This window comes from Phragmites australis, chromosome 12, assembly GCF_958298935.1.
Source record: "Phragmites australis chromosome 12, lpPhrAust1.1, whole genome shotgun sequence".
NCBI classification, from domain to species: domain Eukaryota; kingdom Viridiplantae; phylum Streptophyta; class Magnoliopsida; order Poales; family Poaceae; genus Phragmites; species Phragmites australis.
This window is the reverse complement of record NC_084932.1, coordinates 10,819,456-10,833,035: the sequence shown is the minus strand read 5'-3', so window position 1 is coordinate 10,833,035 and position 13,580 is coordinate 10,819,456.

Here is a 13,580-nt window from a genome sequence, read left to right as displayed (position 1 = left end):
CTATGATCATTAACGAGCTATACTAGGGAATAATAAGATAATAATAAATGGAAATCCAAATGATCCCTAATTGATATCACACTATGATGGATAGATAGATCTCAAATTTAGATGAATTTCGACGAAAGAATCACCGAAATCAGAGCTATAATGGAGAAGTTATGACTCCTAGAAGATTTAATCTAAAATTAAATCAGGAAATTATAAAAATGCACTATTCATGAGTGGGGCCCATGGGTAAGACCCACTGAATAGTAGCATGGGCCTACATGAAAAGTGACTCAGTGGGACCCACATGAACAGCACTAGCTGGGCCGAAATGGGCTCGCATTGAGCAGAGCCGAGCCTAGATGGGCGAGGCCAGGCTTGGGTTACATAGTACTGGGCCATTCAGTGAAAGCCCGCTTGGGTTTAGGCTAGTGGCTAGTGGGCTACTGTCGGTGTATCAGGAACTGGGGGTCCCTGAGTCCCGAGGCCCGGCCAGCCATCCGCCACATGGCGCCATTCCACGAGGTCCCTCCTAAAGGATGAGAAAAACTCAAGTCCCGGGAGAAGGTGCTCGGGGCCACAGTCGGTGGTCCCCAAGCGCCCCAGCTCCCCAATGATCCAAGAGTCTAAAGTACCGGGAAGAAAGTGCTCGGGGAGGTGCCCGGTCACCCCCGAGCACCCTAGTCCCCCGACGATCAGAAGAGCTAAGTTCCGGGAGAGAGAGTGCTCGGGACTGCGTGCGTGGCGGCCCCCGAGCACTCGGTCCCCCGAAGGTCCGTGCACGAGTGCTCAGGAGAGAGTGCTCGGGGAGGTAAACAGTACCCCCGAGCACCCGGTACCCCGAGGACAAGGATAGGCATTCTCGGGAGAGAGTGCTCGGGGAGGTGAACAGTACCCTCGAGCACTCGGTGCCCCGACGACCCAGAAAGGCCCCCGAGGGGCCCGCCGATGAGGTGTCCACCAGTCAGAGGTCTGAGGCCACATTTAACGAGCGTGCGTGGCCTGACACATCCAACTGCTCTCGTCGTAGCGTCAGTTCCTGCCATGTTTTGGCAGAGAGGCGTGGGGTCATTAATTGCATGGGTCCCGTCCTGCGTCATCCGGCTTGTCTCAGGATAACATCGCGAGGATCAAGGCGTTTCATCTGCCGCCCTGCTGTGGTAGAGGAACAAGACAGGGCGGGCACGCCGGGTTGCTCTATGGCTGCCCAGTGAGCCCTCTCCACGGTGCCCGTTGCTAGGGCGTTTATGGTGACAGGTGACCGGGCGTGCGACGCATTTTCCACCCCCGGTCACTTCACCCAGAAGAAATGATGTTGCCTTTCCCAGTCATGACATCTTGGAACTTGTGCCCCCCTCCTTCCCGTTCGGGACATGTCGCAGCCGGCGAGTATTTAAAAGAGCCGGCGGCACAGAGGAGAGGGCGAATCGAAGATATAGATCCAGAGCCAGAGGATACGCAGAACAACACAACGCACAAGGCACAACGTCAACAAAGAAGAACGAGAGACACTGTGAGCTAGGTTGAGTATAGTTCCAACCGAAGGACAAGGAGCCTCAAGCTCTTAGTTAGGCCAATATTCTTGTAACCAGCAACATCCTTGAGGGATTTCCTTAGGACAGTTATTGCATCCATACAGGAGTAGGGTATTACGCCCCCGTGCGGCCCGAACCTGTCTAAATTCCGATGCATTTACTTCTTCCTGCACTAGGTCATCACCCCCACCACCAGCCGTTGCATTCATTCCATTTATTTCTCCGACGAACTTATTCAGGATCATCCCCCCGGCCGAATCTCTAAAAAGGGGTCTCTCGGGATCCCTGCGACAGGAGTTAATCCTCCGACAGCTGGCGCGCCAGGTAGGGGGGAACATCCCTGGATCTGTTTGTTTGTTTTCTTCCATAGAAAAAATGGCCGGTGGACACCGCCTCTAGTGTTCCAGCTCCAGTTCCAACGGGGAAATGCAGCCCCTCGCACAGGAGGCCCTAGTCGCTGCTGCGTCCCAGCAGGAGCCGCGATCTGCACGCGCGGCGTTCCCTTCCCAAGGGGACCAAGGCGCTGGGCCCAGCAGGGCCGCCGCCGCCGTCGCCGGTGCACCATCCGACCCCCAGCTGGTGGTTGAAACTCCGGCCGCCAGGTCCGCCTCTGGACAGCGCCGGGTGCCTCTCCGGCGTAGGCTCGCTTTCAGCGAGGCCGGCCCCGGGAGCGCGCTGCTTGCGGCGCACGCTCTCCTCAGGCATCCGCCTGTTCAGGCGACGCCGGAAACCCCGGAGGGCCACTGGATCCAAGAAGTCGCTGCTCTAGTCGGCACTGCTCGCCGCCAGGTGCCGGCCCATCAACGGGCAACGTTCGCACAGGCCAGGGGGCCTCCAGGCGGAGCGTCACCCCCCTGGCCGCGTCCGAAGCCCAGGACCTCCGCTTGCTTCTCAACGAGCGGAGGGGCCACGAAGATGCGCGCGTCACTCTCGAGCGCCAGCGGGAGACCCGGCAGGAGGCCGAGGCTGAGGACCAGGCTTCCTCTTTGCCGGCCCACGATCGCCAGGATTCCCCGGCTCGCCGGCATTCACCACCAAGGAACGCCACCCGCACCACAGGGTACAGCACCGGCTGCCGTGCCTTCACTAATGAGCTCCGCCGGGTCAAATGGCCCTCCAAGTTCCGCCCTGAGGTGCCGGAGAAGTACGACGGGTCCATCGACCCTGTTGAGTTCGTCCAAATATATACTACGGCCGTCCAGGCATCCGGTGGCAGTGAAAAGGTGATGGCAAATTATTTCCATGTTGCCTTGAGGGGCTCTGCCCATTCTTGGCTCATGAACTTACCCCCAGGATCTATTAGCTCCTGGGACGACCTTTGCCACCAGTTCGTGGCTAATTTTCAGGGCACGTTCACGCGCCCCGGCTTGGAGTGCGACCTCCATGCCGTCAAGCAGCAGGAGGGGGAGACGCTGCGGTGCTTCATTCAGCGTTTCAGCCAGGTCCGCAACACTATCCCGCGGATAGCCCCCCACGCTGTTATCGTCGCCTTCCGGCAGGGCGTCCGCGACGAGCGGATGCTCGAGAAGCTAGGTACGCACGAAATCGAAACCACTGCGGAACTCTTCGCACTGGCCGACAAGTGCGCCAAGGCGGCGGAGGCCCGGGCTTGGCATGCTCCGCGCCCTGAGCGCCCCGCCGCCGACCAACCAAGTTCTTCCAGCTCCGACAGGCAGGAAAAGAAAAAGAGAAGAAAGCGCGAAGCCGCTCCTATCGAACCGGCCCAGGGCCCCGCCCATAGGCCGGCCCAAGAGCCCGACCGCCGGCAAGAACGCCGGGCGGCCACCGATAGACGACCTGTGCCCGCGAGAGCCCCGACCAGGGCCCCTCCTAGGGCTCTGGCTCCCGCAAGGGCCTCGGCACCTGCAAGGGAACCAGCTCCCGCAAGAGCCCCGACACCCACCCGGGCTCCTGCTCTAGTGAGGGCCCCCGCTCCCGCGGGGTTCGAGCCAGGCAAATGGTGCCCCATCCACCAGACCAGATGGCACGATCTCACAGAGTGTCGTACGGTCAAAGGCCTCGTCGAGCAGCGCCAGAGGGAGCGCGATGAGTCCCGCGGGGGAGGCGATGCTGAGGCCGCCCCCGGCAACACCGAGCTCGGCTTCCAGGAACCTGAGCATACCGTCACCTTCATCGACAGAGGCGCTTATGCGCCTTCCTCGCGGCGTGGCATCAAGACCATGCGGCGCGAGGTATGCTCGGCAACCCCGAGCGAGGCGGCCGCTAGGCCCCTGAGGTGGTCGGACGCTCCGATCATGTTCAGTATAGCCGACCACCCCTCCAGTACTGCAGGCATGGGGCGACTACCTTTGGTAGTGTCCCCCACCATCAGCAATGTCAAGGTCGGCAGAGTGCTGATCGATAGGGGCGCAGGCCTCAACCTCCTCTCCAAGGAGGCCTTCGAGAAGCTGCAGGTGCCCTCCAGGCGCCTAAAGCCGTCGCTTCCATTCTGCGGAGTGACACCCGGGCACTTCCTGCCCCTCGGGCAGGTCGAGCTACCCGTCACCTTCGGGAGTCGGGACAACTTCCGCACGGAAAACGTCCTCTTCGACGTCGTGGAGCTTCCCCTCCCCTACAACTCCATCCTCAGGCGTCCGGCGCTCGCCAAATTCATGATGGCTGCGCATTATGCGTATCTCACGGTCAAGATGCCGGGCCCAGCAGGCCCCATCTCCGTGACGGCCGATTCCGGTGGCGCCGTTTCCTGCTGCGAGGAGTCATACATGGCTTTGATCTCAGCCCAGGCCGAGGTCGAAGGCTGCCCAGGGGGCCCGGGACCCTCTTCATCCAAACCCCGACTCGCCGCCGACGCCTCTGTTCCTACGAAGGAGGTCGTGGTGGGCGAAGATGCCTCGTAGGTCATCCGAATCGACGGTGACCTGGACGGCAAATAGGAAAGCGCGCTCGTCACCTTCCTCCAGGCTAACGCCGACGTGTTTGCATGGCAACCATCCGACATGCCCAGGATCCCTGGGGAGGTGATAGAGCACCACTTGGCTGTGCGCCCGGACGCGCGTCCGGTGAAGCAGAAGGTCCGGCGGCAGGCGCCTGAGCGCCAGGAGTTCATCCGGGAGCAGGTCAGCAAGCTCCTTGATGCCGGATTTATCTGAGAAGTCCTCCACCCCGAGTGGCTGGCGAATCCAGTTATCGTCCCGAAGGCCAACGGCAAGCTCCGCATGTGCGTGGACTACACCGACCTAAATAAGACTTGCCCTAAAGATCCTTTTTCCTTGCCCCGCATAGATCAGATTGTAGATGCAACCGCGGGATGTGATCTTTTGTGGTTTTTAGATGCAAACTCTGGATATCACCAGATTCGCATGGCCATAGAGGATGAAGAAAAAATTGTTTTTACCACCCCGGTGGGGACTTATTGTTATATATCAATGCCTTTTGGTTTGCGCAATGCTGGGTCTTCTTTCCAGCACGCTATTCGTATCACCCTTGATTCGCAGGTTGGCCGCAACATCAAGTCCTACATCGACGGTCTCATGGTCAAGTCCCGAGACCGCGCCACCCTGCTCGACGACCTTGCCGAGACTTTCAACAGTCTCCGCACTACCCGCCTAAAGCTCAACCCCGAGAAGTGTGTCTTCGGGGTGCCGGCGGGCAAGCTCCTCGGTTTCTTAGTTTCCAGCCGAGGGATCGAGGCCAATCCAGAAAAGATCCGGGCCATCGAGCAGATGCGACCCCCGGCTCAACTCAAGGAGGTCCAGCGTCTCGCCAGCTGCATGGCGGCCCTCGGGCGCTTCATCTCCAAACTTGGGGAGCGGGGGCTCCCCCTCTTCAAGCTTCTGAAGAAGACCGGTCATTTCGACTGGACGCTGGAGGCCGAGCAGGCCTTCCGCGATCTAAAGAAGTACATCACCTCACCACCCGTGCTGGTGGCTCCATCCGAAGGTGAGCCACTACTATTCTACGTATCGGCCACTCCTCAGGTCGTAAGCATGGTGCTGGTGGTGAAGCGCGACGAGTGCGCGGGGCCAGGTGCTGGGTCCTAGCTCCCGGCCGCCCCCAGGCACTCCCCCATCCTCGCGGTTCCCCCCGAGCAGGGGGTCGATCCCAAGCACTTGGCTCCCCCGAGCAGGGGGTCGAGCCCGAGCACTCGGCTCCTCCCGACAAGGGAGTAGAGCCCGAGCACCCGGTCAGCCCTGACTACGCCGCCGAGCCTGGGGGCTGCGACAGCCCCTCGGGTGAGGCCACGGTCCGGGTCCGCCGGGTACAGCGACCGGTGTACTTCGTCAGTGAAGTCCTCCGGGAGGCCAAAACAAGGTACCCCCAGGCTCAGAAGATGCTCTACGCCATCATCATCGCATCCCGGAAGCTGCGCCACTACTTCCAAGCGCACAAGGTCTCGGTGGTTACCACATATCCACTAGGACCTATCCTCCGGAACCGAGAAGGCACCGGGCGCATTGTCAAGTGGGCGGTGGAGCTGGCGGAATTCGACCTGCACTTTGTCAGTCGCCAGGCAATCAAAAGCCAGGCGCTCTCTGACTTCGTGGCAGAGTGGACACCCGTCCCCGAGGTCGTCCCAGAAGAGATTTCTGCATATCCCGGGCACGATGCGCCCGGGTACTGGATCATGCACTTTGACGGTTCCCTCTCGCTGAAAGGTGCGGGGGCCAGAGTGGTTCTCACCTCCCCAACGGGTGAAGAACTCCGGTACGTCGTGCAGTTGCAGTTCCGCCATCCAACAACATGGCGGAATATGAAGGTCTCGTCGCTGGCCTCTGAGCCGCGGTGGGCCTCGGGATTCGTCGCCTCCTAGTCAAGGGAGACTCCCAGCTGGTGGTCAACCAGGTATCCAAAGAGTACCAGTGCACGGATCCTCAAATGGTGGCATACGTGGTAGCAGTCAGGAAGCTGGAGAAGCGCTTCGATGGCCTGGAGCTGCGGTACATCCCTCGCCGTGACAACGCTCTGGCCGACGAACTCTCCCGCCTGGCCTCCTCCTGTGCGCGCGTCCCTGCCGGAGTCTTTGAAGAAAGACTCACATGGCCTTCCGTCCTGCCTGCCGAACAGGGCGAAGGGGAAACCTCGAACTCAATTCAGGGGACCCCGGCAGCACCCTCAGTGGGAAGCCCCGTCAGGGTGCCGCCGTCCGGCGAGTGCGTTGCACTTGCTGAATGTTCTCAAGATGCCTCGTGGATGGACGACATCCGAGGGTACTTGAAGGAAAAGTTCCTTCCCGGGGATGAGGCGTCTGCTGAAAGAGTTGCTCAGCAGTCCAAACGCTATGCCATAGTAGATGGGGATCTCTACCGGCGTAGCGCAGGCGGTATTCTCCTGAAATGCATCTCCCGGGCAGAAGGCGGCGAGCTTCTCGCTGAGATCCATGAGGGCGAGTGCGGTGGCCATGCATCGTTCCGCACGCTGGTCGGGAAGGCCTTCCGGCAAGGTTTCTACTGGCCTACAGCCCTCCATGATGCTTCCGAGCTGGTTCGGCGCTGCAGGGCGTGCCAGATCCATGCAAAGCAGATTCACCAACCAGCTCAGGCTCTTCACACCATCCCCCTATCATGGCCTTTCGCGGTCTGGGGGCTGGACATTCTGGGTCCATTCCCCCAAGCAATCGGGGGCTATGAGTACCTCTACGTCGCCATCGACAAATTCACCAAGTGGCCGGAGGTGGTCCCAGTAATCAAGGTGACCAAGAACACGGTGCTCCAGTTTATCCACGGCATCACCAGTCGCTTTGGTGTCCCAAACCGGATCATCACCGACAACGGCACCCAGTTCACAAGTGCCCTGTTTGGGGACTACTGCGAAGACCTCGGCATCAAGCTCTGCTTCTCCTCCGTCGCTCATCCTCGAAGTAACGGGCAAGTTGAGTGTGCCAACGCGGAGATACTGAAGGGCCTCAAAACCCGACCTCTGACGTGCTCGCAAAGCACAGGAAGGGATGGGTCGACGAGCTACCTGTCGTGCTATGGGCCAATCGGACCACGCCAAGCCGCGCTACTGGGGAGACTCCTTTCATCCTCGTATACGGCGCTGAGGCGGTCCTTCCCTCCGAGCTCACTCTAGGCTCCCCTCGGGTGCATGCCTATTCTGAAGGTGAACAGGAGCAGCAGAGGCGCGATGACGTCGACTACTTAGAGGAGCGCCGGCGGCGTGCCGCCGTCCGGGCAGCTCGTTACCAGCAAAGTCTGCGGCGCTACCATAAGCGCCATGTCCGGGCTCGGTGTCTCGAGGTGGGGGATCTAGTTCTCCGACGCGTCCAGTCACGCCAAGGAAAGAATAAGATGTCCCCTATGTGGGAAGGCCCCTTCACCGTGATCAGGGTCCTGCGAGAAGGCTCCTTCCGGCTGGCTGCAGAAGACGGGCAACCGCTCCCCAACCCGTGGAACATCGAGCACCTGCACAAGTTCTACCCATAGATGGCCTTGCTCGCGGCTCAGGTCAACCAGACCGAGGGCTTCCCCCCCCCCGCCCAAGTTGACCGGGGGCTACCACTAACTGGGTAAGTTACCCAACCTTGTAAAAAAATTGTCAATACAGTATGAATATTAATGTGCAATCGTTTGTCAATTTCATTTTTCTGGATTCCATATGTTTAATCTGTCTGGTGAGATGCTCGATTGTGCGAGAAAAGTTCACTCTCTCATTTTCCCCACTGATAAAAGAATCCCGATCGGTATGCGTGCGGGCAGTTGCCGCTATCTTACGTCTGATGTGGTAGGCTGTGGTGTTCGGTGTCGTGGCAGGCTCCCGGGCACTACCGAGTCCCTGGGCGCCCTAGGTAATCCTATCGCTCGAGCTGCTCGAGTAGTCCGGAGCCTAGGCCCCAGGGGCGGGCTGTCGGTGCTCGGTCTGGTCTGTCATACCCGGGCGCCACCGAACCATAGGACCTCTGGGTTATGCCTCTGTCCGCTCTTGTCCGCCGATCTAGGTATTCGAGAGGTCTCGGGTCGAAAACGAGAGCAGTCTATAACAAGTACCGCACTAACAGAGCGCACCAAACAAGGATTTTCTCCATTCTCTCTTAAGTCACAGATCGACAATCAAAGCAAAAGCAGCTCGACCGCGAGGGCCTCGATGCCTAGGTCGCTGCTCGGGCCCAAGGGTCCTCGGGTGGTCCTACCGCTTAAGCATGAGTGGTCGAGATCACCCGACCCCGGGCTCCTCACGCGCCCCTTGATGCTCGGACGCCCCGGCTGAGGGAACCAAGTCCCCGGGCACCCCGAGCTCGGAGCGCACGCCCCTCCTGGATCGGTTGGCCAAAAGGCCGACAGCTGTCCGGTGAGTGGTTAAATTCAGACAAATTTATGTTCAATAATATTTTATTCCCGAGTCGTCCTCGGGGGCCCTCGTATTCTAATCTGCCCGGTGAGATGGTCTCCTCATGCACAAAACCCTACCGCGTGTCCACTTTTTCCTAGAACGACAGAACGGTCCGTAGAAAGGTGTACCATACGTGCGGTAATGTCTGATCGAAGTCTTTCATGGTGGTCGTGGTGTTCGGTCCGCTTTTAAGGGCCCCGAGCACTACCGAGTACCTGGGCGCCCTGGGTAATCCTATCGCTCGAGCCGCTCGAGTAGTCCGGAGCCTAGGCCTTAGGGGCGGGCTGTCGGTGCTCGGTTCGGTCCGTCCTAAGCCCGAGCACCACCGAACCATGGGAACTCTTGGTCGCATTCCTGCCCGCACGTGTCTCCGGTCTGCTGACTGAGTGGTCGCAAGGTGGAAAAGTGTTCACCAGTCATGGCGTGCTCCGTGCTGGATCGATCTATCTCCCGAGCAAGGAAGTTCGTGTCTTTGTCTTTTGACTTAGCTGATGCGGACTCGCGAGGGCTCGGGGGGCTGAACGCAAAGAGAAGGACGGTCGGGATGACTTCGTTCGCGGGGAAGGAAAGGTCGGATCAAACCGACTAAGTACTCCTCGGGGCATCAAGGCAAAACATCAGAAGAAGCATCAAGCACTCACAAGAATACCGGAGTTGCGAGCCAAAAGAAAAGCTTCCATTATATTTACAAAGGGAATACAAGCATTTCTAAGGGATCACTCCCGTATTTACATCAAGTCAAAGAAAAATGAAAGAAGAAGAAACTACAAAAAGCCTAGTCGGAGTCGGCGTCGGAGTCGGAACCGTCACGGCCACTCCCGGGGGCTGGCGGCGGCGGCACTTCCCGTGTGAAGCCGGCCGCCACCTCAGCAGCGGTGCTCTGAACTGCTTCCCGGGCGGCCTCTTCCTCAGCTTCGACTACTCCTTCCCGAGCTAGCTCCAGCGGGAAGTTCGAGTCTTTGCTCCGGTAGCAGGCCAGGACGTGCTCAGCCACCACTTGGGCCAAGCCGCGCCCTTCCCGGGCGGCAAGTTCTTGGACGGCCCAGGGCAGCGCCTCGAGGCGCTCGCAGACCTGCTGGAGTCCCAGGACAAATCGGCCGGGACTGTCGCCCTTCGTCTCCACGACGAGTCGCCCAAGGCCGGCCCTCACCACGGACCGCCGCATCCGCCGGAGTGTGTCCTCCAACATCTGCTGCAGGCTGGCCGGCGCGACAAAGGTGGCCTCGAGCTTCTCCTTCGCGATCCGCAGCTGCTCCTCGAGCCCCTGGCCCCCGACCGCGCCAGAAGAGCTGGCGTCGGGTGCATGGCCGGCGGCCAGCTTAACCTGCCCCGCCAGCTCGGACAGGGCCCGCTCGCAGGCGGTCAGCTCCACCTCATGCTTGGCGATCTGCTCCTCCCTAGTAGCGACGGCCGCCGCCGCCTCGGCAGCCTCCGACTCCCAGCGGGTCAATGAGTCCTCTCGGGCGCCCAAGTCCGCCGTCGTGATCTCGGTGTCGACCTCCCAGATGGTGACGTCCTCCTCCCAGCGTCGGAGATACCCTTCGATGTTCTGGAGCTCCCCTGCCCAACGTTGGAGATTGGCGCGAGTCCGGTCGGCCTCGCCCTCTCTACGGGTTAGGTCAGCCTGGAGGGCCTCCGCCGCCCTCTCACGGCTCGCGACCGCCTCCTCCCGCTCCTGTGCCTGCCTCTCCCTGGCAAGGGCCTCGGTAGCCTGCTGCCGCGACGCCTCAGCCAGGCGGGCGACGTCTTCCCGCTCCCGCGCAACTTCTACGCGGGTGTTCTCCAAAACCTCCCGCTCCCGCGCAACTTCCGCGCGGGTGTCCTCCAAAAACTTCCACTCCCGCGCGCCCTCCGCACGGGCCTCCTCCATGGCGCGTTGTTCCTCCTCGTTGGCGGCGCGCACCGCGACGAGGCGGGATTCGAAGGAGCGCCAAGCAGTCATAAGCTGCGCTCTCTCCGTGGCCAGCGCGGCGTGCTCCGCCTCCAGTTGCGCTGCCTCCTCCGCTGCGGCCGCCTCCAGCCGCTCCATTGCCTCCCGGACGCTCCCCAGCGCGACCGGGAGGGGTTCGGCGGGCTGGCTGGGCGGCGGCTGGGTACTGGGTCCCCTGCGAGCCTCCCTCGGGGGGCTCGAGGTCCCCGAAAACTGCCGCACGATCATCCGCCCCGGGCTCGACACGCTCGAGGTAGGCTCAGACGGCGCGGAATGCTCCGGCGGCGGCTACGTCTCCGTCTCAGCCGCCGCGTCTGCCGGCACCCTCTCGGCCACCGCATCCGCCGGTCCTAGCAAGGACATCACGTCCGCCGGTTCTGGCTCTGCCGCCGCGTCCGCCAGTTCCGGCACCGCCGTCGCATCCGTCTGCCCCGTCTCCGCCGCCATGTCCGCTGGCCTCGGCCTGGCCACCGCGCTTGCCAGCCCTGGATCCGCCAGCGCGCTCGGCTCGGGTGCTCAGCGGCGCCCGTAGGCGGCCTGCAGGAGAAGGACGAAGATCAAAAACCTAAATCCAAGGCTTAGTTTGGGCGAAGCACGCCCAAGAAGGAATGAAGAACAAAACTTACGCGGTCTTAGTCCCACGGTACTGCCATTTGGCCGCCGTAATCCTGAACTCCGGGCCCGATGGTGCCGGCTCGGAGTCCTCCCTCCTCCTCTTCCGCCGGGGATTCGGTGGGGCCGCCGCGTCGTCTCCGAGCACCGGGTCAGGCCCCAGCCGAACGAGGCGCGGCTCCAGAACTAGGAACAACGCCTCTGCCGATTGCGACGGCGGGGACTCCGGCACGGGAATGAAGAGCCGGGGGCGCTTCCCCCGGTCCTCCGGCGCCGGAGGTTTGTCACGGCCCAGAGTTTCTAAACACATAATTAAGTGCTAATGAGCATCATTAGCATGATTTGTTTTTGTTTTGAGCAGTATAGACTTGCAATGTGGATTAAACCGAATTTGGTTAAACCATGTTTAACAGATACGTGTTAAAGCATCTCCCAAAACTTCCATGGAACATAGGGCTGGTGACAATTTTAGAAATTAGTAGATGCCAGGAGGGGAATATAAATGAAATTTCCCAAATTTTTGGGAAATGTTTAGAAGGCATAAAAATTATCACAAGTTGGAAAAGATAGCATCTTTGAACAATTTTTATTCAAAATTGGCTCAAGCATTCTAGATCAAACCAGTTCAAATGGGTTCCTTATGAATTTTAGTTTCAAACAAAATTTGTTTTACCAATTTTGGACCTTGGGAAGGCATTCAAATGGATGGCTAAAGTGGTGGGGATATTTTGCCGGTTGGTTACTGTTCACGGCCCCACCTGTCATCCCCCTCGCACACATAGCTCTCTGCTCCCCCTTCTCCTGCTCTCACAGAGCAAGCGGCGGCCGCCCTTTTTGACTTCGGTGGCCAGGCCACGTCGCCGGAAACCAGGACACGGTGACGTGTCCTTATCCTCCCCTCCCTGCCTCTGCTTTCCCTATCTCTTTCCCCTCTCGCGCGGTACCAGCGAGCACAGAGAGCAGCGCAGCGCTGAGCAAAGCAGAGCCGCGGCCGCCGGCCAAAAACGCGCGCCACCGGCGTGTTCCACCGAGCCCGAGCAGGGTGGAGCACCGAGGGAGGTCGCCAAGGCCCTCCTCTGCTGTTTCCTCTCCTTCCCCGGCCGTTTCCCGCACGGATTGGAGCCGTCCGCGCTTTCTTCCCCAACGGAGGCAACCGAGCTCCGCCGTCCTCCGTCAACCCACCGCGCCCTCGCTTCTCCGGCCCAACCCTCTGCACGGTGAGCTTCCCCATGCTCCTGTATACCTTATGCGCGTGCCGTTTTCCCTCCGTCCTGTCGCCGACGCGTGCGTCCGCGACGACCGGCTGCCGCCGCGCCACAGCTCTCGCCACCGGTCATGCCACCGTCGAGCTCCTCGGCGTTGGGCCATGCCATTTGGTCCACGCGCCCTCGTAGAAGCTATAGCCGCCCTCATCCTAGTCTACTACGCCACGGTTTCACCGCCGGCGACACCAACAGTGCCGCCACCGTGCTAGTTTCGCCCCTCGCCGCCGCTCGCCGTGCTCCGGCCATCGCCGGCATCAACGTGTGCCCCCATTGAGTCCATGTGCCTCCTCTGGTGGTGTTGCTGCCCTCCCCGGCTACCGGCGTGGCGCCGCTCGCCGTCGGCGGGCACGGCCCGAGCCGCCGGCCGTCTCAGCGCCTTTGGCGCCTGGCTGTTTTGACCCGGGGTCAAACAGCCGGCCCCACTGGTCAGTGGCTTGGGCTAGATCAGTGCCGGTAGAAAAAGGCATGGGCCCATTTTAATATTAGAGAAAATCGGAAATTGCGAAATGAATATCTGTTGAGTTGATAAATCGGCTGAAATCTTGAAAAATGCATAGGAATTTATGTAAAGCTCTAAAATTCATGAAACCAATTTTGTTGGCTTTATTATGACATGATCTATCCATTAAAAATACCAGTGGCCATGAAATGTGTTCTGTGAATTATTGAATTAATGAAATATGTCTAGGCTTTGATAATTCATAGTTAAAGTTTGGTATTTCCAAAATTGATGAATCCAATTTTGTTATTCTTGTTTTAATACCCCCTGTTCAGCAAAAATAATCACCCACATGTTAGATATTGTTACAATTCTATATAGGGTTAAGCTTAATTAATCCTAGAAGTGTTCAAACGTTTAACAGTAATCCCGTTTAAGAAAAATCTTCGATGCTTTAGAACTCGTGCCCTGACGATTTGCATTCTATGGAGCATCCTTCATTTCATAACATTCATATTCGTTAC